Source organism: Neomonachus schauinslandi, chromosome 4 (genome assembly GCF_002201575.2).
Source record: "Neomonachus schauinslandi chromosome 4, ASM220157v2, whole genome shotgun sequence".
NCBI lineage: Eukaryota > Metazoa > Chordata > Mammalia > Carnivora > Phocidae > Neomonachus > Neomonachus schauinslandi.
This window is the reverse complement of record NC_058406.1, coordinates 143,180,950-143,208,021: the sequence shown is the minus strand read 5'-3', so window position 1 is coordinate 143,208,021 and position 27,072 is coordinate 143,180,950.

Genomic DNA, 27,072 nt, shown 5'->3' with positions numbered 1-27,072 from the left:
CCGCACGTCCTACCTTCCAGAAAGTGGTCGCTTTTCTGATGAGAGAGTTGTTGCTCTTCTTTTCTTCGATCTCCTGTTGAGTTTGTAGGTGTTCAGAATGGTTTGATCCCTATCCAGCTGAATTCCTGAGAGGAGACAAAATCCAGGTCTCCTACTCCTCCGCCATCTTGCTCCGCCCTCTCTATAAGCAATTTTTTTAACTTTCCAAATACTTTCTATTCTTTGGCTGGCAGAAACTCAGTTTTTTTGTCTTTTTGGTTTTTTTTTTTTTCAGCTATTTACCTTCCTTGGCAGGGATGTGGGCCCGAGAGAGGCAGTCCTATCCTCAGCCCCAAAGGCAGTAGAGGGTGATTTGTCAAAGTCAATCATGACCATTTGATTCTTTTTTCAGTGAATCATCTATTAAAGACAGGTGGTGCAGTCTTGGGCAATGAGATATAAGAGGAAGTCCACTAGGAAGTTGCTGGAAGAAGGTCCTTGTATCTATAAATACATACATGAAAAAACTTCCCCTCTTCATTTATTGTATGTTGTAGTGACTGCCCATGATGTCGGCAACTGTGTCACTCATGTCTTGACCAGCAGGGACAAGAATGACAAGCAGATGATGACAGAGGAGAAAGACAGGGAACAAAACTGGGTCCTGAAAATTGCAATTGAATTTCTAAATTACTAACCCTGGACAATTCTATCTCCAGACATCTTGTTTTTTTCCTGTCCCTTGCAGCTAAGAACATGCTAACTAATTAGAAATGAAATAAAACTATTAAGTCCTGATATAAACTTCTTGATGAAATTTGAATTGAAGAAAAAGGAAAGAGATTATCTAAAACTAATTGAATTTTGTGTTAAATATGGCAAATCAGTGAATACTAGTAACTAAGAAGCAGGCCATAGTATGAAATAGATTTGAATAAATTCTTATCTAGTAATGTGATAAAGCAAGTGTGTCTGTCAAAATTAATGCAGGAATAAAATGCAATAAATTTGAATGAATTCCTACACATGTATCTACTGTATATGCAAATGTTTCCTTAAAAACTTAAAGGAATGTTAAAGACATTTTTGTACCTTCATTGATAATGAATATTTCCCTGAATATTAGCCTAACACAGCAAGCAACAGAAAAAAAATGGAATGAATTTTAATAGAAATAAGTTTAAACCAAAAAAAAAAGAAAAATGCCTATGGCTTTTGAGCCATAGTATCATAGGATACTAATACATTTCAGTCTAAAAGGTTAAGTATTAATCCAGTCTGTATGGCTGCTGGATTGCAATTTTACTAAGAGAAATGATTCAAGCTAAGAAACTTCATTTTACTTGAATTTCCATGCTCCATCACTTGGAAATTACATCATGTTTACTGTCATATTCTGCACTACTTTTCACCTTTGACATGTGTCAGGTGAAGGAACATTTTTTAACATTTGTGGGGAGGATTTTGTCATAAATGTCCACAAAACGTGAAACCCTTCAGGACTCAAGGAAATTAATGGATCTGTAAATGCTTCAGAAATTGTAAAGTGCAACACAGAATTGTATAAGTACACCCAATTAGTTACCTTACTTTGATAAAGAGTTAGACTTTGAATCATGTGATAACTCCTGAATATACGACTATGGAATGGTTGTGTAATAAAATGATGACAGCTTAATGTTTAGTATTTTCAGTGGCTGCATAGTATTTTCATTGTCTGTGTAATAGATAAAGAGCATTAATGGAATGTTCAGTGCAAGCTCTGGTTTGAGGAGTTGTGGCCAGTACCTTGGGGAAAGGATTGAGTATTCCAGATGACCTAGGTAGATTCATAAGTGATCCAGAAGACAGTGAAGAGGCTCAATAAGCAGATCTTTAAGAAATTGCCCTGTACGAGGAGAATCCAGTAATGGGGAAAGAATGCAAACCTCATTGAAGTTGCATCTCCTCCAAGAAGCTTTATCTAGCTATGCCTTCCAGTTTGACCATTCAGTATACCTCCTGCACTACTAAGCCAGAATTAAATCCAGTTAAACTTTACCAGCTTCCTGTATGACCCAACTACTTTTATACACAGTAATTCTCATATTTAGAAAATGATTAACATCATATTAAGAATATGATTAAGAATATCTTATTCTTGGGGTGCAATTGGTTGAATGACCAACACTTGATTTTGGCTCAAGTCATGATCTCAGGACCCCATGATGAGTCTCGCACTCAGCACAGAATTTGCTTGTCCCTCTCCCTCTGCTCCTCCCTGCCCTGCCTCTCTCTCTCCTAAATAAATAAATAAATAAATAAATAAATAAATAAATAAATAAATAATAAAATCTTAAAAAGAAAGACTATCTTATTCTCCCTATTTAGTATTCCTAGCTCACCATGAATCCACTGAGGGAAGGCACCATGTTTTATTATTTTTTTTCCTCTTCCAGATAAACATATAGAATGTACTGAATATTTTATCTTGGTTTGTATAATAATTAAAAGTGTAAGCTTAGAAATTTGTCAGATGAAATTTCAGTCTGGCTCTGCTACTTATTTCCGTGTAAACTTAGACAAACCATTTAACTTTTCTGGGTATCACTTTTCTTAATACAGATCACTGGAAATAATTTATGTAAAGCTCCTAGCAGAAGGAAGTGTTGAAAGAAGATAGATTTTTATTTTTCTGTGTTATGACCAGTAACAGTAAGAGGAATGGAGTGTGCAGGCAAACAGTTCAAGAAATAGACCACAGTTACTAAAGGCCTAGAGAGGGCAGTCTCTGTGGAACAAGTACAAGATGTGGACTCATAGAAAAGGACATGGAAGACACATGACACAATGACCATGACTACTTTGAAGATCATAACCTTATGGTCTAACTAATATTTGAGAGAAGGAAAGACAATTATAGGACAACATGAAAGACTGCGGCTAGATATAAAGGACTTTCAAAAGGATGTTATAATATAATAACAGATTATAAAAGTTATACATTTCCTTCAGATAACATGAAGACAGTTTGTGGAAAAGAGTAAGGCTAAAAAAAAGAAAAAAAAGAAAAAAGCATGTGGCAAAAAAAAAATGTCTAAGAGTAATTAAAGAAATGTAAATATAAGAAAATTGAGATTCATCAAATATGATGCTATAGTTAGAAATAATATTGCAGCTGAGAAAAGGAAGTAAGATATAGTTAAAGTAATTTACAGTGTCAACTGAGATGAAGAAAATGTAACTATGGCATATATAAGGAAGAGGGATAGCTTAAATGTAGAGCTCATTAAAACACAGCTCAGCTCTTATATGGTACTCAAAACACTGTTATTTTAACACCTTTCAATGATATGCCTTCTACTACCTCTCATCTACAGGTTTGATTTATAGCTTTTCCAGAGTAGTTTGAATACCGTTCATTCCATGTCTGTCCTTTGAAAACTGCCCTTCACTTCCTTTTGCAAGCCTTTCATTGGGCTATCTTCTACTCCTCACCTAACTCTAGCTTCCCCTTGTCAATTCATTCACTCTTTCAAACTCATCTAAAGGTCTATTTCCTTTAGGAAACTTTCCTCACTTGAGAAAAACAAGTTTTTCTATTACTGTTTTGTATATGACTTCTAAACAGACCTCATATCTCTTCACAATCCAACATGTGAAAATAAAGTCAATAATTTAAGGATGAACAATGAAAAAATAATCTTGGCTATAGGATGGAACTTAGTATAAGAGTCAGTCTTGGATTCCATTTGCCATTAAGCAGGTTGACAGCTTATTATTATTACTCAAATTTGATTATAAAATATTCCCTAATATGGGTTAATGATCTTTTAGTAGTCTGACTGTCACTGTATAGAACCACTGAGAAATTCTTTTCATAAAATCCTTTGTTCACCAGCAATCTTTTAAACTTTGGTACACTCAAGCCATTGCTGGAAATGACATTAAGTCTCCACCTTGTCAAAAAAATTCAGGGAATGCCTAGGCAGCAGTTACTACTTGAAAAAATCTGTCAGGGAAAAGCTTGTTCTATGCTTTAATAGGAAATGAGCAGTTTCCCTTTTTCTGATTGCAAAAAATTAGTCACACTCTCATCAGCATAATGATGCAACATTAATGTTTTTTATACTTACTTTCTCTGATTCATAAAAGAAATAAGGCTCTAGTGATGTTGGAACCTTTGGAGAAGGAGCTTAAAAAGCAGTTTCCAGTAGAAAGTTGTCAGAAAATGATTCCTTAAGGAGAAATACTCAGAGGAAAAGCTATGGGAACTCACAGTGACTTTTGATGGCCCAAATCCATAAAACAAGGATGTGAAAGCAAATTAAGAATACAGATGTGCCAGAAAGAAGCATCCTAGTTATGGGCTTACAAAATTTGGTTAGATTAACCCTTGGTCATAACATCTATGGATTAGTAAGAAGCAAGTGCTTTTGTCTTTAGATGTGTTTTCCTTCTACTTTTCCCCTTGTGGGACTTCTATTGTTCAATATTTTAGGTTGGTATTAATAAAAATTTCTGACTTAGTATAAACTCATTTTAAAGAATAAAATATTTTTCCTCCTCTCCCCAGACTTTGTATGAAGATCACATAATATGACTGGTGAATAGTCCAACTCCAGATAAAATTCTCATTGATAAATTAAACTACACTAAAATTAAGCAGCATAAAAAAAGAGAAGCCAAGAAATCAGAGAGAAGATATTTGTACTCTTGCCCCAGGTTCTGAAAATATTAAAAATATACTGTTCCTATAAATCAATATGGAAAAGACAGACAACTCAGAAAAATAAGCAAAAGAAAAGACATTTCACAAATAGCACATCTATATGACTCATAAATATGTGAAAAGCTGCCAAACCTCATTAGCCATGATGAAAATGCAATTAAAAGCACAGTGAGGGGCGCCTGGGTGGCTCAGTCGGTTGAGCGACTGCCTTCGGCTCAGGTAATGATCCCGGAGTCCCAGGATCGAGTCCCGCATCGGGCTCCCTGCTCGGGGAGGAGTCTGCTTCTCCCTCTGACCCTCCCCCATCTCATGTGCTCTCTCTCTCTCATTCTCTCTGTCAAATAATAAATAAAATCTTTAAAAAAAAAATTAAAAAAAAAAAGCACAGTGAAATAGGGCTATATATCCAACAGAATGGCTAGATTTAAAAAATTTGACTGACAATGTCAGGTGATGGTGAGGATGTGGAGCAACTAGAACTCTCATTTCCTTCTGAGAGTATAAATTTAGACGGTCACTTTGGAAAACTCTTTGACACTATCCTGTATAGCTTTAATTTTAAGTACTTCACTACAAATACCTGTGTGTATGTGTAGCAAATTACATCCTATATGCAGTTAACCAACATTTGAAGGATTGTAACTAGGAACTCACACTCAGGTATTTAAATAGCATTTGAAAGATCCTAACCAGAAGTCTCCTCTCCAAAGGGTAACAAGTACTTCAGAAAATGAAATCCTTTCTAGTGGGCTTCAAACTAACAAAAAGGCTATCAGAAATAATTTTTCATTAGTAAAACGAGTGGTGTTCGAGACGTGATTGACTTGATATGCTGCACAGGATTTGCATCGTTGCAAATATACCTTGCTCAGCTGGAAGGTTAATTCTTCCTGCCATCAGAATATTGTCATTTGCTTCAGCATGCATTTTTCACCCAAGGTGCTTGTGGAGTCTCCAACAGGACAGAGAAGAGGGACTTCAGGAGGCAGCATTACAGGTTAGATAACTGTTTCACTTGCCTGCAAGTGTTTGTATGTGTGGCAGAGTTCCATTGGAGACCCGCCTTCACTGTAGTATACCACCTCCCATATGGCAAGGTTGTGGGAGACAAGAACTATTGTCCCCTCCTACCTCTAGTCCTCTGAGGCTGTTGAAATCTACTAAAGATAATTTTTTTTATTATGCTATGTTAATCACCATACATTACATCATTAGTTTTTGATGTAAAGATAACTTGACAATAATAAAAGTCAAATTGGCTTAGGTCAGTTCATAGCAAGTGGAGAATAAAACTCCTGAAAGCTGAACTGTAAGCACTGTCAGTAGACAATGGCAAATGAATCTATTAAGGAATTTATATTTATAAAACATCAAGGTTTTCATTTAATCTATTAATTGAAATCATAGGTGCAGTCCATCATAAACATTAAAAGATATCCAAATAAAAGAGTACAGTCAGAAGGTAGGGTGCCTTCAACCATACTACCTATTATGTTTCAGGCATAGTAGTCAATGCTTCAGGAGAATATAATGTTAAGTCTCCACTGGACCCCAAATTGCGAACAGTTCAATGAGGGGGAGAGATGCCTCAGTTAAAATCAATATAGGGGCTATGATAAGGGATATACACAGTGCAATAGGCACCCAGAGAAGGAGGGACTTAATCTGGGTCATAGTGAAGGTGAAATTTTATTTAGGTCAAGAGCAGAGGAAGATTAATACTATTTACTAGAAGGGAAAGTATCATCTGCAAAGTCTTAAAAAACAAAAACCCTCCAGAATCATGGTCAAAACATGAATGCGGGAAGCCAGGTATGTCTAGAGCCCAGAATGTATGAGGGGCAGGGGCGGTAGCACAGAGTATATTAAAACTTCTCTAGGTTAAAATCCCAATTCCTCTGCTTTTCTACCTGTTTAATCCTGCAGCTTTGTCCTTCACATAAACGAGATAAAGTCATATTACCTCATAGTTGTTGTGAGGACCAAATAAGTTAAAAAATATATAAGTCATATAGAGCACAACATGGCATACAGTAAGCATTCAAACACTGTACTAGCTATTATTGTTTTTATAAAGTATTGTGTTAGTTTGCTAGGGGTTCCATAGCAAAGCAGAGTGGTTTAAACAACAGAAATTTATTTCCTCACAGTTCAGAGGCCAAAGTCTGAGATCAAGGTGTTGACAGGATTGGTTTCTTCTGAGGCCTCTCTCCTTGATTTGTAGATGGCCATTTTCTTTGTCTTTATGTGGTGTTCCTTCTGTAAATGTCTTTGTCTTAATCTCCTCTTATATCAGGTTAGAGCTACCTTAATGACCCCATTTTATGTTAATTACCTCTTTAAAGACTATCTCCAAACACATCACTTTCTGGAGGACTGCAGGTTAGGACATCAACATAAGAATTTTTGAGGAAACACAATTTAGACCATAACAAGCAGAGCAGAGATACTAGCAGAGTGTGTATCTTGGCAGTATGAAAGGTTTAATTTTTTGTTGTTGTTGTTCTGGTTTGATTTTATTTTGTTTTCTTTTTAATAATCCACCCTAAATTCAGGTCTTGATGACTCTCTTCCAACCAACCTCTCCTCCATTATTAGTGGCTTACATGTCAAGGCTGAATACAAAAAGAGTAGATGGGGAGTGGGAAGGTAGAGAATAGTTTAGGAAGTGGGTAAGCCAAGGTACCTTGGAGAGGGTATGAGAGAGATCCCAAATGGAAGCAGTCTCTTTTCCAGCTCAGTTTGCACTTCCAAAGTTTCTTCATCTTGACTCTAAATTGGGCTCTTGGATTGCTGGGGCATAAGGAATAGGTAGCAGGTAGCCACAATCATTTTATCTTTTTGTTGTTGTTGTTTTGTATTTATATTGCTATAGATAGGAACACTGTTTTTTCCTTTTTTTTTTTTTATTAGTTTCAGGTGTACAATTTAGAGATTCAACACTTCCATACAACACCTGGTGCTCATCACAAGTGCACTCCTTAATCCCCATCATTTATTTCACCTATTCCCAAATCCACCTCCCCTCTGGTAACCATCAGTTCATAAACAGTATGGAGGTTCAAGTTAAAAATAGAACTACCCTATGATCCAGCAATTGCACTACTAGGTATTTACCCAAAGAATACACAAATATTAATTCAGAGGGATCCATGTACCCCAGCATTATCTACAATAATCTACAATAGCCAAACTACGGAAACAGCCCAAGTGGTCCTCAACTGATATATGGATAAAGAAGATGTATATCGTGCCCACAGTGTGTATATATGTGTGTGTGTGTGTGTGTGTGTGTATACACATACACACATATGGAATATTACTCAGCCATAAAAAGAATGAAATCTTGCATTTACAATGATGTGGATGGATCTAGAAAGTATCATGCTAAGCAAATTAAGTCAGGCCGAGAAAGACAAATACCACATGATTTCCCTCCTATGTGGAATTTAAGAAACAAAATAAATGAGCAGAGGGAAAAAAGAGAGAGACATACACCAAGAAACAAACTCTTAACTTTAGAGGGCAAGAACTGTGTTTGAAAGAACTTGCCAACCATCTTGAGTTTAGATTTTATCTTGTGAATGATAGAATACTGACAGATGTCTCTAGGTAAAAAATTAATTTGGTTAAATTTATTGTTAAGAATTGTAATACTAGAAAAAAATGGAGGAGGTTCTAACCGGAGCAGAGAAAAACTCATGTCAGAGAGGCTGAACATGGCATGATTCACACCTTCAATAAAGTAAAGGCCATGGAGGAAGGAGGAACAGCTGGATTCAAGAGATGATCTCTTTAATAATTAATAATATTGTATTATATGTCTGAAAGTTGCTGTGAGAGTAGATCTTAAAAGTTCTCAGTACAGACTTATACACCTGAAGCTAACATTATGTCAACTATACTTCAATTAAAAGTAGTTCTCAAAGCAAGAAAAAAAATGTAATCATGTATAGTGTTAGATCTATTTCACAATATATATAAATATCCAATCATTATGTTATACACCTGAAACTAATATAATATTATATGTCAATTATATCTCAATTTTCAAAAAAAGAGAGAGATGATCTCTGACCTCAAATGGGGAGGATTTGAGTGAGTGACAAGTAGCAATTGCCAATCATAGATTGCAAATTAGGAAATGGTGTCATTAACTGGGACAGTGAATACAGGAAGAGAAGTAAATCTCAGGACAGCCCTATCCAAAGGCAATAGAATCATTTTTAGACATGTTGAGTTTCAGGAGATTTGAGACAACCAGGTGCTGACAGAGGTCAGCTTGGACATGTGTTTGGAACTCAAGATTGAGATATATATTTGGAAATCCATTACCTAGTGATTACTAATCTTGGAATTAATGATACCAACCAGGAAGAGGAGATACAGTGAGAAGAAAACACAGTTATGGGTATTGTTATCTAGAATGAAATAAAGGCAGTGAGCAAGACAAGAAACATTGGAAAGAAGGGAGGTGGTAGCAAGAAAAAGGACGGCAGGAGACAAAACAGTTTACAGTAGTCAGTAGAAGAATTCTCCATATACTTGGTTGCACTTCATTGTCCTTCATTCTCTACACCAAGGTATGTACAAATCCTGTTTTCCTTCAGGCTCTTGATGCAGTTACGGTAGTGGTGAACCCTGCGGGCTCTGGAGTCAGGCTATTGAAGTTCAATATTCAGCTCTATCACTTACTAGGTATGTGACCTTGGACTGATTACATAACCTCTTCTTGCTTCAGTCTCACTTACAAAATGAAAGTAACAGTAGTACCTGTGATATGAAGTCTTTCATAGGAAATAAGAGGCTATATGTACAAAGTTTAACACTCAGTAAGTGTTGGTTGTTATTAATATGGACCAAAGGTACTATATTATAAGATGGTTTCAACGTAAAATATGCCTTACAATGATACCCCAGAAATAGTCCACTGAATTAGTATATAAAGGAATAAATACATCTTTTTCCTTCCAATTTTGTCTTTTCTGGAAAGAAATCTGCCCCAGGAATTTTACTCAGCATTATCTATCACATTGCTTCCACTCAATTAAGCCAGGGTAAGAAAATAACAAAATTAAAAATTTGAGGCAAGATATTCAAATACAAAAATCCCTACTTGCATACAATCTAATAGTTAGGAGCAAAGGGACTCTTCCAGGTATCTGTTTAGACAACTTGAATGGCTTCATTTCTGAAGGAATACTTACGTTAAGCAAATTTGGTTCTACATTATCATGAGATGTTCTCATCATTCACCAATTAATTGTGCCCACAGTATATCAGGCATAGAATATTTATTTTTGCACGGACTTTCCTCTCATATACAATAAGCAGGTAAGAATCAAAATCCACAAAGAAACAGTGGATTCAAGGCAGCACCTCTGTGATACATCCACACTTCTACATTAACTACAACCTCCTTCACAGTTTATGAAAGGTTTGGTTTTCTACTTTATTTTTTAGCATTTCTCGACAAACATTTCAGAGAAAACAAAGAGCTTATGTATGTTCTCCCCTTCTTTGTATATGAGACAAGAGCACTGAGAGTTGGAAATAATTGACATGAGGTATAGAGGGTAAGAGTGGGGCCAAATTTGGCCTTGGCTGTCATTCTTCCCTCCTAAGCATTTCAGCCCATGGTGTTATTGTGGAATGCAAGAATCTGGTTTTCTGTTGGCAGTTTATTTCCTCATATTCTCTGCAATGGGAACTTACTGTTCTAGCCCTTTGACAATATCTGCTATTGTTTCCTCGTTCTCTTCTTCATCTCCCCCCACGTCAGCAACTAGTGTTTTATGTAATACTATTCAATTTCCTTTCTTTTTAACTTATCAAACTCTGATATCAATAGAGTCCAGGCTTCAAACTGTAGCTGACTTTCTTAGGACATTCAACCTTCCCCAGAGTCATGGATAATGGAATGAGACAAACAAGGCTGAATATGGATCAGTAAGCCTGCAACCTGCTGGCCTCCGACTGAATGTCTGAGTCAGTTTCCAAGTGTGGATAATGATGTTTCCTGATCAGGGATGGATTAAAGCAGTGTAGAAGAGAGAATAAGATATATGAGTTTGTGGTAAATACCAGAAGGGGAATGAGTCATAATGTTCTCTCAGAAACCATTGTGTTAACTTAGCAGGAGGTCAGGTAGAAAGAGTTTTTCTGGTAAATAGCTGCTCCTGTTTATTTATGTCCAGCTACATTTTTCCAATCATTCTGAACATCTTTTGGAGAGGATTAAAATTCATGGACTGAATCTAAGGGATCAAACTGCTAATAACATGTGCATTAAATCCAGAGGTCATCATTTGCTCTAGATTGAGAACATCACTTGAAGTTGGATGTAGAGCTATTACAAGTACTCCATGGTCCATAGTTTAATGACGATCTTTAATTCATGAGCTGGTCTAATTAAAAAGTCATTTTCTCAATTAAAATTCTTAAGCATTAATTTCACTTAGGTCATATTTTCATCTTAGCGAGTAGTCTTTCAAACATCTGATTTTTAAAAAATACCTGTATTACCTAGTCTAATTGTTTGCCATTTATATCCAGTGGATGAGAAAAGACAAATCCAACAAAATATGTTTGAAGATATCAACTGTCAACTATTGTTATTTTGTTACAACTAAATATGTTTAAAAATCCTCAGTGTTAGGGGCTGTGTTATCACAATCCTCACTCCCCATCCCACAAACAGCCACACCCTAACACTAGACCTAATAGGTACTTTAATATAACAGATAATTACCATTTGCTAGGATGTGCCAACAACAGAAATATGTACAAGATATAGAAATAGTAAAGAAAATGGAGTCAATGATTTGGGATGGCAATGTGAAGATAGGGAAGGCTCACAGGAAAGGAAGAAGTAGATAAAAGGGTTATCAAACCCTTTCCCTGCTGCACAAGAATCCAACCGTGGGTTACCCCCTAAGTCTGTTACTTGAAAGCCAGATAAGATGGTACATAATAGCTGTATCACTAGGCAACATTTACCTTACGGTAAAAATAACCCTGATTGGTAAATTGCATTTAGACTGGGAAAACAATAAATGAGCTATAAATACCAAATAGGGGAACCATAGCTTTGAGCTTTCCTGACTACAAGTGACCCTTGGAAGCAATGCCTATGGAATTTTTACAAGAAAAATTGACCCTGTGAAGCATGTGGCTTCTTCTATGACAGAGCAGCACCTGTACTTGCCCCACATGGGTCTCCTTTCCTTAGCCCTTGAGACATCCCCTGGGGGGATGATAGCTCATGGAGAGCTGTATGATTGCTGCATCAGCTGCTGTATGGACTCTTTCAGTGTTGCTCTTTTGCCAAGCTGTGGTTCCTGTGCAGTATCTTCTAAGTAAATTGGTGCCAACTGTGGCCTGAGCTAGCCTTGGGAGTCTGCATGTGTAGTTGAACCTTAGGAGACCTCCTTTGGTGGGCAAATCAGAGAAGGCAAGGAAAGGGTATTCTAGGATATAGGGCAAAGGGCCTGATAATCAGCTTTTTTGATTGTAATGTAAGTGCCTGACATTAAGCTTTTTATTGCTTAAGGCATCCACTTCAAACACACTGCCAACTCTATAACTAGATGAAGAGCCAGCCTGTCCCACCCACGAAATTTCCCTTTTAGAAGGTCGTAGTTGACCTAGACAACTGACCATTTGAATAACCCTATTTTCCCCTTACCATGCTTTTGTTCCCACTCTTGTGTTTTAAATTCACCAATAAAGGGTGAACCTGTGCAACCCTAGGTACTCTACCCATGACCCCAATAAAGGCAGAACCCAGGTCCATGTTTAGTCTCTCTCAGTCTCTCTCATCCTCTCCCTCTCTTCCCCAAAACCTCACTGTGTGGCCCTGGTTTGCCTTGTACCCTCCAGAACTTGTAATAAATTTTTTTTTTTCAAAATTTCCCAATGGTTGTTTCTGATGTAGTCTTACAATCATAATAAGAGAACCACAAGGGCTGGTCCAGGTACAACACTGGCTTCAGATGGTGAAATGTGTGTGGGCACTCATTCACAAATATTGCTGGTCCAGAGGAGTGCCCAGGTAAGACTTGAACTGTAGGACTAGATCAGGAGAAAAAAAGTACTGGTTTGAAAGCTACTTTTAAGAGTGATCAATTGAACAGAATATGAAGGAGAGCCAGAAGTCTAGGTGATTCCCGGATAAGGTGTAAGTGACATTTTGAGGAATGGTAATTAGCCTGTCATCCTGAGCTTTGGCAGAGAATTCTTTTACAATAAAATATTAAATAATATTCTCAGAGTTTCTATTTATCATGGCATTTTATTTTGGAGAACTGTGCAAATCCCACTGCCTTGCCATTTCCTAATTTTAAAAGGCTATTTTTAGTTCATTCCACTGTATAAGTAACGGTTTATTGAATTGGTCAACTCAATTACGCCAGTCAGAAAAATCTTTATTTTTCTCCTCATGAAACTCCTTTAAACATACCCTAGCTAATCTGCTTTCTAATTTCTCTTCCCTGCTTTGAACAATATCTCTGGAAGATCCCAATTTTAAACAATAGAACAATCTCATTTTCAGGCATTAATATATCAACTCAGATCTAAATCAGAACATCAACTCTCATCCAATATAAAGATGTCCCCCAAAGTGGAGGTGACAAGGAGGTGATTTATTGCTTCCTAATCCCCAAGCCATTGCCTCACCCTTTGGCAAATCCTCCAAAGGCACACCCACTTAGGCTCTTGCTTCTGTGGTTACGTGGCAGATAGTTCTCTCATACAGCAAACTCCCAAATAGCTCAAGCCCAGCTACTTAGCTACTTGACCACTCTGGCCATTGGAAAGCAAACCATATCCTTGCCCTTCCCCACTCTGACTCCTTCCTGCCCTCCTTCTTGACCCTCACTTTCCCTTACAGTTGTTTTACCCTGCCCCTTGCCTTTAGGCCTTTCCAGGTCAGAGGCCAACGTCACAGTCTTTGGGACACACCACCGCACTCCCAGGTGGACACAGGGATGGTTTTTTCAAGAACTCTAAGGGATCACCAATTCCCTTTCATTGATCCAATCAATTATTTTTAAACTTTCTTTTCTTATATAGGATGAAGGAAATATAACAGAAGCAGTTTACATCTAAATCTAAATGCTGATGATCTAGCATCTCTCTTTAAAACTTTTTGGCATTTAACACCTATTCTCCTTAACTTTGGGGCCCTCAGCTAAACACTGAGAGAAAAGGAAAGGTACCATTTATCATCAATTACATGTATTAATTGTATGCCAATGCCAAATAAGCCAAATAATTTTACATTTGCTACCAGAAGCACAAGGAATAATTATTGGTACAATAGGTCCTGAATGAACAGGCAAATAGAAATGAAGGTCCACCTCAGGGAGGAGAGTTCAGTGTGTTCTTGTTTTTGTTTTTTTGTGTTTACCTGGCTATAAGGGTATTATTCACATGCTTGTAAATGGCACTTCAATGGCCTGTTAAATAGTGTTAGAATTTCCTGCTGATGAATGTTTTTAGGGTTGAGTTTTGTTTTCTCTTAGGACTAACAAATAACTAGCAAAACAACAACAAAAACAATGCAGTTCATGTGGAGTAGAGCAATTACCCTTAGTAATGTGGATTTTATGTTTGCTTTTTGCTTTGGAAAATCATCAATTTTTGCTGACAGGCAATCGATAAGTAGAATAATAGTCTCTGTTGCAAAAATTTAATTCTGTATCTGGGCTGTATATTTACTATTATGGAATTTTCTTAAATGCTTATTCAGTTCAGACACCAGTTAAAAAGGCTAAAAAACATGTGGATGTTGGGAAAATTGGGGTGGGGGTCATGAAAAGTTAGTTTGTTTTTAGACAAGCAATTGGTTCCACATTTGTTAAAGCTCATTGGATTGAGTCCTGCAACAGCTTTTATGCAATAGATTTGTTCCTGTAAAGTTGTGTGTAAATCAATTTTTCATAAATTGATTCATACTTTGAATGCATCGAAAGCTTGCTATTTAAAGCAGCACTACTCTAAATTCTCTTGTAACATGAAGAATTCATTTTGTGAAATAGATAACTGAGAGAGAGAAAGAGAGATTTAAAGAAAGACATGCGTACATAACCAGTCTGTAAGCCGCCGTTTGAAAAAAAAAAAATAGACGTAAGACTTATTTTTAAAGGAGCCTAGCATTAGAGTCACAGAAGCTCTAATGGCTAAGGGCTTTGTGACAAAATTGTCTTCTTCAAACCATGTAAAGTTTTTACACTACAGTGCATGTCCAGAGGGCTCTTGTTCTCATTTCGGCTTTTATCTGAGCATCTCACACTGGCGGGTGGAAAGGGAATCAATGAGATCACTTTTTTGTTCCCTAGCAGCAGGCATGAAAATGCCCAGAAAGTTCAGCATTACTGAAGATGCAGGCAAAAACTAATCTCAGTCCTCAGAACAACTCTATGCTTGAGCGACTGTCATTATCCACATGTTATAGATGAGAAAACTAAGGCACTGGAGGCTAAGTGAATCCCCAAGGGTACTTCATTAATAGTTGGTAGACTCAATATTTGGACCTTAGCAGTTGATTCCAGAGCTCAGACTTGAACGACTACATCTCATTACATATGTATGTGTGTTGATAGATAAATGGAGGGAGGAAGGGAGGGATGGTTGGGTAGGTGGCTGGGTGGGTATATAATTGGAGATATGGATATAAAATGTTTAAGTACTATAAATAATGTAAAATTATATGAATAATTTGCGACTAACACTTTTAGTGTTAAATAAAATAGCTGTTGTCAACATGGATCTTGGACATAGTTCATTGGTTTTCATTCTTCTGGAGGTCAAACATCTGCCACATTTATTACGATATAAAAGTTTACAAGCTGTTAATGGAAGCCCTGAAGCCTAACTTACAGTCATGCTTTGAAGTATATGACTCTTTTTTAATTGGAAATTTTATATCAAATTTCAGTATTTAACTTCTTTTTATAAAACTGGGTATTTGGCAATAGTAGGCCACATTTTTATAAGGGAAACAATCAATTTGGGATTAGCTATATTCTTTAGTTTGCCAAAGTTACTATAATGCCTTAGAATGTTCCTCATGGTTTTTCTCACACATTTACTTTACCTCTTAGCCTCTCAGGGTAAAGGAACTTTTGAACAATGGACAAACAAACAAACAAGCAAACAACAATAATAACACCGTCAAAGAGTTCAAGGAAAACTTTCACACAGCAGATGCCTAATTGTGTGTGTGTGGGGGGGGGAAATGCTGCTAGTGAGAAGGGACTTTCGAAAACAAAATAAAAACAAACACACATAATGTTTTTAACATAATTAAGTATATATTTGATTAATATTAAATTTTTCCACTGCAAGGCAGCATTTGATGTCTTGGTCTTAACAGATTTGTTTTAAGGATTCCTGGCTCTGCAGATATATTCATGAAGGAATGCAGAGGTTGTGGAAGAAAGATCTGGTCCTCTAGGAGTCTTTGTGCTCAGGAAGGAAAGCTGGGGAGTTTAAATAGTTTCTGTGTATTATCCAAGTATGAGCAAAAAGGATGTAGGCCAGAAACCAATAGAAAAGTATGAAATAGAAGAAAAAACATATTTCTGATACATTCTTAAATTCCAAAATAAATGGAAATTATCACTTGAAAATAACTAGGGTCCTACTAAATACATACTTAAAAATCCTATCATAGGTTAAAAGCATTAGCTGGCTTAAGCCTTTCATTTTCTTTTACTTGCATTTTATTCTATCTGAAATTAGGTTCTGATTGTCTCAGTAGGAGACTAAGGCAATATTTGTAGTAATTATATTACTTTGAAGGAAGTCTATGAAAATAACTGTGTGCTGTTATATTTCTTTTCACAACTCTCCAAACACCATTAATGAGGAATCAAAAGTGTCCTGCAATCAGAACAGTAATATAAATACCCACTCACCCTCCTGTGCAGCCAGCACAAACAATGAATGCAAGTTTCCTGACTAAACAAATATGCTTTCTATTTCCTGTTCTATTGGTAGGAACATGCCAAATGTGGGAGGCAGCCATGAACTCGGTCCACCGAAACAGCCTCTTTCAATGTGCTGCTAGTCATGTTTCAAAGGACATTTTGTAATCATCCTTCACAACTGCCTTCCAGAAGGGAAATACTGAAATACTCAAGAACACAGCATTTGGAAGCAAACTGAAACAGCCTAACACTTGTGAAGAGGTTTTTGATCTTTGGATATCTACCACCAAGTGAACAGAGGAGAAAAATTTGTTGAGGATCAAATATTTTATAAACTCCTTCAGAAAAACCAGGATTTGTTTCTGTGAACATGGGCAGAACCATATGTTTACCATGTCCCTCAGACAGCTTACAAATCGCTTGATAAGTTTTTCTTCTACACCCAAGATGAATGCTTTCATCTTCCCTTTCTGTGAATGCCTTGGCTAAATTGTATGTTCAGTGTTTATTAAACTTCACTTTACATTTGCTCAAGTTATTCACCCACCTGAAATTCCTTCCCTTCTCTTCTCTGCTTAGCTACATATTACCAGGTCCAGAATTATCTATGGACTATATAAACCACCAGTATTAGTCTAATATTTTAATATTTAACGTATTTATTCATATGTTGCTTTGCATTGTATTTTAACTTTAAATACATATGTGTCTTCCTTACCCAACCTGATTTTGGTCTTTGGGGGCATAGATTATATATTTTGCCCCATGGTATTCTCCATAGCATCCAATAATATATTCCTAAACTTTGAGTCAGATAGAGAATGATCACTTTTCTAGTTAGTGCAGAACCTACACAGAATTAATTCCCTGTAACATATCATTATGAAGTTCCAACATTATCAAATGAGCTAAGCAACTGAAAATTCTAAAACCTTAATATTTTTTACTTTCATTCTTCTAAAGTTATTTTATTTATGGGGCAAAACACAACATATTGGTACATACATACATAAATCTAAATATATGTTTATAAACTGGAAATTTACTAGCTGAACAAAATACTGTTATGTTGATAAGAAAATAATTCCTTGCACTGAGGTAGTATCTTTTACATGAGCATCTTGAAATGTATTATTTCCCCCACACACTATATTATAGAAGTCTCTTCCCATATCCATACATTTTGGTAGAATTTCAAATATTGGAAGTTTAAATATATAAACACACTGAGGAAGAGCTGGTAATATGCTCTTTTTAACTCCTTACCCATAACTTTCTCTACCAGGCTGCCTTTTGTACCTGATATCATAGGTCCATAAATCTTGGAAAGAGCAAAAGAATTAACATTTGGGAACCTGGAGATTGGGCCACCATTATCCTCCTTTGACACATTTTATTCTATGGGGTCCCACACTCGAGTCATAACATCAAAGTCATCCAACCTTTTCAGTTTCTTCCTTCCTCCTCCTAAACCTACAAACTCTCTGAAATCTCCATGGCTTTCCCGAATTAGCACTTGTGACAGGTATAACAGTCCCTAGGTGAGGTTAGGAGAGCTATTTTGCATTTTATAGTTTATAAATTTCAGACTATTATGAGACAGTGTTGACCATGCCATTTATGCATGTGTTTCTGAGTATCTTATTTCTGCTATGGGCTAGATGTGTATCCTTGAACAGGTAACTTAAACTCTTGATGCTTCAGTTTCTTATACATGAAAAGAGGATAATTAATGGCTACCTCAGAATATTGTTAGAAAGATTAAATGGAAAATTCACATAAGGCACTTGAATACACAGTAAGGACTTGTTTCATGTTAATTGTGATGATGAAAATGTTGCTTATCATTGACTCTCCAGAATTAACTGCCCCATCATGCATGTGCATGTTCACTGTAACTCTAGAAACATGCAATGATCTGCATGCCTGAGAAATCAGAACCAAGATAGTGGAAAATCAGTTTGGAGTCTTTAATCTCTTGTTCTGTATTATCCATCAGTTCTGCTTTTCTTCTATTTCCTTTAGACATCTATATTTTCAAGAGAATCCTAAGACCCTTCCTAAATCACCACATAGAACTAAATCAAAAGACTAGTCAAAGCCATAGCTTGGCATTATGTGAAAAAAAGAAATCCTTAATCTGTTATTCTTTTTGCAAGAGTATGTTTTTCTTTTCCTAGTAATAAGAGATTAACATTAGGAAATAGGAAGGGGAAGGAATGTCATTTGTGAACTTGATGTATCAGTCACAATTCCAGCAGGAAAACTGAATCCAGCAAGAAAGCACAATCCACTCTAGGCACTTTTAAAGCAGAAAGAGACATAATATTGGGGATTTGATTCCCATCAAATCATTTGAAGAGCTGGTGAAGTAAACAATAACAAAAAAATTCCCCTACTGTTTGTTCTCTGGTTTGATGCCAGGTTTCAGGAAGCTGCAAGAATCACAAGAAACCACTGCTGATAATCACAGCTGCCTGAAGCATGAGTCAGGTGGTTCATAGGCAAACACTCTGAGGAGCTACAAAAATCTCATGCCTACCATTTGCTAAACTTCTATGTCTGTTTACTTTTGCTGAAGGTGCAATAATTTCATAGATGTGTCTCTCATTGGTGGAATCTAAAGCCAAGTTTACAAGAGATTTTTTTAAAGGTAGTTTGAAAGCTTCTAGGCCCTGAGGTATAAGAAAGAACATAAGAGGGTAAATGAATAAATGCTGTTTGATTAAAAGGAGAAGTCTATCCAGCACAAGCCACTCCTTTGGCTACTTATCATCCATCCATACAAAATAAATAGATATTGAAATTTATAAACAACAAGAGTATGCTTACATGTACCATGACTCAACTATCCTTCAATTTAACAAAGACTGACAACCTCTCTCCAAAGAATGAAGACCAGAGTCCCACTAGCCACCTTTACTCATCTGGAGTTAATGATCATTACTCTCTTAGTGTAGCCACAACCCTTTCATATCTTGGCATCTGAAGACAAAATTAAAAAGATAACCACCATCAATATACTTTATATAAAATAGTTGGAAAAGGGACAGTTTAAAGAAAAAAACTGACATACTGTAATAGTTTTGGTCTGTTATTGCTTACAAGACCACAGTTTATATTTTTGATGCCCCTCTTACACTACCCATCCATCCACACTTTCATTGTCATCAGTCAGCATCCAGATATCATGCCTGTTTACCTTAATTTTTGAAGGGTCTAAACCCTTACTGGTCCTGCCTGCGTTTGTCTGCTGCAGTCTTCCGTTAACTTTTATCACTGGACCTAGGAGTAGTAAGAAATACCCATATGAGCTCCTGGGTTCTAGATATACTGCCCTCTGCTCCCATTGGTATAGCCTATTTCCCCCTAATCATCAAAATCAATCACAAGCTAGGAACTCTATTTTTACCTGTTGATTTAGTGGTATAAAGAGAACAATATGGCTAGGTGGGCACTCTCAACATCTAGTTCACTGAGATTCATAAGACTCTTTTTGTGACCCATGTTAAAACATTCCTCCATGAAGAACCAAGATCTCCAATTAGCATAGATCTAAGTTATAGGAATAAAAGCAGAATTTTTGTCAGTTAATCATCAGTCTAAGGAATCACCCATACTTCTACCCTTTGTTTCCCAAACCAATGTAGAGATCTCTGTGGTTCACAGAGCTATTGGAGAAACACCATCACATTTTGGATGCTTGCTCAGAGATAACAGCATTTTTTTTTTTTTTTTTTTACTGATTTCTGACCCTTCTTTTTTTTTTTATTCTTATGTTAATCCCCATACATTACATCATTAGTTTTAGATGAAGTGTTCCATGATTCATTGTTTGTGCATAACACCCAGTGCTCCGTGCAGAATGTGCCCTCCTCAATACCCACCACCAGGCTAACCCATCCTCCCACCCCCCTCCCCTCTAGAACCCTGTTTGTTTTTCAGAGTCCATCGTCTCTCATGGTTCGTCTACTCCTCCGATTTCCCCCGCTTCATTCTTCCCCTCCCGCTACCTTCTTCTTCTTCTTTTTTTTTTTCTTAACATGAGATAACAGCATTTTTTGAAGGACAATATTCCAACCTCAAATTATTGTCACCAAGCCAGTGCTGTCTTGGGTCTTTACCAGGTCATTTCACTGTTCTATTATGTCAGCTGCTTTGAGTGAATTAGTATATAGTAATACCAATGAATTATGTGTTTACCAGAACACTGATTCATTTCTTTTGCTGTAAAAAGGAGTTCTTAAGACAGAAGCAACTTTTTATAATATACTATGAAGGTAAGTAAGAGTTTCTTTAGGCAAGAGGATATATAGAGAGTAGATGAGAGATGGAGAATAATATGCATAACCTCTAATTTTATCTAATTGAAACTTGAAATCTGTATACCCATTTTATTATACTTTTAAAATATATGTAGGTAAAAAATCCCATTGTGTGTGTATATGTATACCACATCTTCTTTATCAATTCATTTACTGATGGACACTTGGGTAAAGAAGATGTGCTGTGTGTATGCACAGACACACACACACACACACACACACACACTCTGAAATATTACTCAGCCATAAAAAGAATGAGATCTTGCCATTTGCAATGACATGGATGGACCTAGAGGGTATAATGCTAAGTGAAATAAGTCAGGCAGAGAAAGAAAAATACCGTATGATTTCACTCATATGTGGAATTTAAAAAACAAAACAAAGAAAAAAGAGAAAAACCAAAAAAAAAAAAAAGACTCTTAAATACAGAAAACAAATTGATGTTTGCCAGAGGTGGGAGTGGGGGAAGGATGAAATAGTTAAAGGGGATCAAGAGTACAATTATCTTAGGCACCTGGGTGGCTCAGTCAGTTAAGATTCTGCCTTTGGCTCGGGTCATGATCCTGGAGTCCCAGGATCGAGCCCGCATCCAGCCCTGCATTGGGCTCCCTGCTTAGTGGGGAGTCTGCTTCTCCCTCTGCCCCTCACCCTGCTCGTGTTCTCTCTTGCTCTCTCTCTCTCTCTCAAATAAAGAAAATCTTTAAAAAAGTACACTTATCTTGAGTAGTGAGTAACATATAGAATTGTTGAATCGTTATATTGTACACCTGAAATGAATAGAACACTGTATGTTAATTATACTTTAATTTTAAAAAAGAAAAAAAATATATGTGTATAAATGATAGAAAAATATAAATTTTAATCATTTTTTCCTAAATAGATTTTGATATGGACAAGCTTAAATCAGTTTCTTGTAAAGAGCTTCCATATATTCTTACATGGAGATCACTAAAAATGCCATAGGCGTGTGGTCATTCTCCGAACTGAGTAACTGCAGATCGTACAAAGCTACTGTTACAAAGCAAAAAAAAAAAAAAAAAAATTGAAAGAGGTATTTGACCTGCAGAGGTAGGGAGAGAGAGAGAGAATAAGACAGATAGAGACTGAGATGGGAGCTTAATAGACAATATCTGTTATCTGTTATCTGTTATCTTCTCTATTGCAGGGATCCTTATCCCTGAGAAATTTTATGAACATCTTAAAATGAAAGCACAATGATCTACATATACATGGGACTTTATCTGGAGAGAAGATCCATACATTTGTCACATTGTCAGTGGAGTCCATAACAAAGAAAAGAGTTTAAAAAACCCCAACAACTCCTCATTGGATCAATAGTTAGCAATGAAATGGCTGGGTAATTTTATCTCCTTGTTTTCAATAGGGTATAACCCGCCTGAAATTATCAGGCTCAACTAGGCCTGCTTTTATTTATTTTTTTCTTTTTCTCCTTTTCCTGCTCTTTTCCCAAAAAATTTTCTACGCACTCAAATATAACTATTGTAGCAATACAAACTATTGCTAATTTAAGGTGAAAGAGCTAGTTCTTCCAAGTTCAGTCTGAAGTTTCAATGTTATTTAAAATTATGCTTATTAATCATTCTTTTATTAAACAAGTTTTAAATTGTCTAGTTGGTGCCAAGTATTGTATTAGTCTCTACAAATGTCAAAGAACCATTTCTTTACTCAATGAGTTTTCAGTCTAGTAAAAGGACAACCATTTTAAACTAATAGTAGCAAATAGTGTAGTAAATAGGGGAATGGAAGTGTGTAATACTGCATTTTTTTGCTGTCTCTACTTTCTCATTTACCTCCATTTCTCAACTGACTTTGATATTTCTTCTGTCCAGCTGCTACAGATAAAATGCTATAAAAAATTCAACAATCTCTTGGTTACTTTATTCAAGGAAAACTTTCCCATCTTTATTTTACTTGCTCTTTTTGCAACATTTGACATTTCCATCAGTTAGTGTTTAGTCAGGAAAACAGAATGACTTTGAGAATATGGAATGCAGTATTTGTTACAGGAATTCGATCTTACAAAACTGTGGAAGGAGCTGCGGAAGTAAGGTGTGGAAGTAATCAGAGAAAACTCTCTAACCAACACTGGCACAAGTAGACAGTTTGGAGCTTGCCTGAGAATCTGGGACTGCAGGCGCACCTAGCTGCTGGAGTGGCAACTGAGAAAGGAAGAGTTGCCTAATGGATCCATAGAAGGCTGTTGTCCTATGTCTGGCAGTGGCTCTGGGATCAGTATCAGGGTTGCTGTTGGAATCACTACAAAGCTGGAAGTCAGAAAGAAGTGTTGGGTACAGAGCAGGAGAACAAGGACAAGCTAAAACATGCTAGAACCTCCGTACCTGTCTCTCAACATATTTAACCACTATAACTTTAAAGACAGCAATGGTCATTTGCAGAGATGTGGGTGGAACTAGAGTGTATTATTATGCTAAGTGAAGTAAGTCAGTCAGAGAAAGACAAATACCATATGACTTCACTCATATGTGGAATTTAAGAAAGAAAACAGATGAACACATGGGAAGGCAGAAAAGAAAAAAAAAAGGGAGAGAGGGAAACAAGCCGTAAGTGACTACTGAGGGTTGATGGAGAGAGGTGGGTGGGGGATGGGCTAGATGGGTGATGGGTATTAAGGAGGGCACTTGTGACAACACCACGTGTTGTATGCAAGTGATGAATCACTGAATTCTACTCCAGAAACCAGTATTGCACTGTATGTTAACAAAATTTAAATTGAAAAGAAAATGAAAAAAGAGAGAGAGTGCAAGGGTTTCATTCATGCTGCTATCTTCCAAATCCTGTGCTCATTTCTTTTTGGGATACAACTACCCATACAGAAAAGGAAATTCTGGGAAATGTAGTTCCAACTTAGGTTGAAACTATGCAAAACCACCAAACTATTGTCCTCCTCCCTCCTAAATCAATCTCCCACCTGGATTTCTAGGGTATCTCTTCCTCCTCTTTCCCTTACTGCCTTTCTGCTTGCTTCTTCTTAAAGAAAAATAGGGATATGGGTATGAACATAAATATGTGTATGTATGTAGATATATATGGATATGAAGATTAATTATATTTAGGTTTGGATTTACTTAGATATGTTTAGATAGGTTATAAAATGATCCAAACCAATTAGATCATTTAAGAAATATTAGGTTCTTTCAGGTAATGTTAGTAGATTCTGTGAGTAGTTCTGTGGGAACTCTACATCCCTTTTCTCACAACCTTACTAATAGATGCTCTTACAATGAAAAGAAAAGGTCTCAGAACAAAATTCTACCAAATTTACAATCATGTATTAGCAAAATGATCATGCAACCTGTTACATAGCGTGGGGAAAAATCCAAACTCCGCCTAAATACACTGATTACCACATTGCATGAGAGGGTCACTCCAAGGTGAATATAGTAGTGTTCTGACTGCTTGTGAAGTCAATGTTGGAGTAGAATCCAGTTTCTGATTTCTCCAGGAAGAAGAGAAACATAGGACTAATGGGACTATAGATTTTTACTATTCTACAAATGGCATTAAAGCGCTGGGCTTATTGGAAATTTATTCAAGGTAGTGAGGGTTCTACAATATTTTAACCATGCATCTATCCTAGACAACCCTCACTTCTCCAATGATAATGAATAAACACTCTGGGGTATATTTCAATAAATATATTTTAAGTGTTAAATAACCATTTTGAAAATGTTGATTCCTGATGAAATGGACTTCAAATGCTAATAACGATACCCAAGATGTGTATTAGAGTTCATTTACACATACACCTTTATATAGAACTATTGTAAAATAGATCAATATACTACTTGTTTCATTATAAATAATAAATAATCGAAGTATAGCTTTCTATAGCTCTATAACACAATAATTATGCTATTTATGTTTGGAAGCATGGAAAAAAACAGTATATTCTCAAAAATCTTTACTATTTTTCAAGCAACATCCTACATGCTGACATAGGTAATGCTTATACAAGCTTGAGACAATGTCAGTTCACAATCCTCTCAGGAGCTTCCCTGGGGTAACCTGAAAGTGGCCCCATACACAGAGGGCAGGGAGAGGAAGAAAGAGGCAGGCCACTCCCAGTTGGTAGGTGGCAGTTTTAATAAACAAAGGGAACTTACATAAAAGGCTTGTCTTGGGCAGTCACAAGGCAAATGGATCCTCGCACCCACCTGCCAGATCTTTAAACTTTAAAATGTAGAGGGATTCCTTAACTGGGTACAGTCAAGTACACTATGGCTTTGTCCTTGGAGCAGCCCCTGGGAGCAGGAAAGGTAAACAGGACACACATTCCAAGGACAGGGGAGGAGGTGAGGAGTCTCTGAGTACCCAGGTCCAGCTCACCGGTCAACCAGTTGTCACATCTTTTCTGTGACCTGCCACAACAGATAAGTTTAGCACCCCATCCCAATTCTGCATCAATTAATGGGCCATCTAGTTTTCCTAAATTAGAGTTCTGTCCATGAGACATTTGCTTAAAAATCTCTGAGGTCTCCATTGTCCACATCCTCTTAACTTTACCACACCTTTTTAAATTGCCAATTCTCTATGCATCAAAATAGATCTTCTCTTTTACCAACCCAGCTTTAACTAAATTGGAAAATGCATCCTGCCTCTGAAATTACTAAGTTGAAAGTAGAAACATGTGTGGCCTAGACAGTGATCTTGTGTTGCTCAGTCTCCTTCAGCCTGACTGAGTTACTGCATTGCTTGTTCTTTATCTTCCTACTTTCTTTCCCTGACTTAGCCACAGTCTTCTATACTGCCATGCTGTGCTTCATCTCTCATACCTGACTACTATCCCAAAGGAAACCTTGACCAAATAGTGTGTACCAATAGGCTCATATCAGAGATGGTTTTTTCTTTCTTTCTTTCTTTCTTTTTTTTTTTTTAACGTGCTACAGGCAGGTACAATGGCCCTACAGAAACAACAAGCATCAGAAGAAAAGCATGTCAACAGTGAATGAAGGACGCTATACTATGTAAATACTATACACAGAGAATGTGTGTATAACTAAAAGTTTTACAGTATAAGTAAAAGCTATTGATAATACCATGAGACTGTCTGAAAGAACATGTATTTTCACCTGTGTTTATGTTTTGCATCCCTGATAAGGTAAGAAATACTGAAAGAGCATGAATTTCTTGAATCTCCCCACCAACATTAGTTTTTTAGTATTATACTTAAACCAATACTACCAAAATGACTTGCATGTTAGAAACTCAGTATTTTGGTTATTTTAGATACACATCTAAATCTCATCTAAGTAACATATGTGATTTAGATATGTTTAAATATTCAAATATTTAAAATGTTATTTAGATGAGATTGAGATACTTTAGATATTTTGTGGATTCACTGAAAGAGTCAGAAGAAAAAACAGAGAATGGGTAATAAATTATAAGGTAATTGATCAATAATGGGATTAAAGAAGATTATTCCCTATGACCAAATGGCTAAATAAAATAAATAAGTTAAAACCAATTAGATGTATAGTATGGGAATGTTTACAGTAACCTACACTGTTGTACAGGTTGGAGCCTAGCAGTACTCCAGGAACCACACCTAAAACAAACCCAGCGTGTGAATGTATCTAGTTGGAACAGAATATATTAATATGATTTTGTTGAAGCTTATTTTTGTAAAGAATACATTCTGATTCAATGAAATTTAGTTCACATTGACTTTCTATTCTCATCCATTTTTATTAGATGTCTTGATAATTACAAAAGTTTATTGAACACATGAGTCATCCTTTCTTCTAAGCCTCCATTTCTTCAGGCAAATTATAATTTTCAATATTCAAGTTCTCATTTTCCATCTGATGATTTGTATATTACAAATAATAAATTATTGAAACTTATTATTTGTGTTTGGTGGCTATGTAACATGGGCACTTTGGTCTCTGTGGCATAGATTAAACTGGACAGGGAGTCCCTCCTTTTACATTAATGTCTGTAATTCTAAATGTATGATGATTTAACCAGAAGGTTCACAATGTAAAAAAGATTGCAAAACAAGTTACTCTAATTATTTGCCTTATTCAGATCACAGGGACATTTTATCAATCTGGCTTATTACATAATCATAACCACT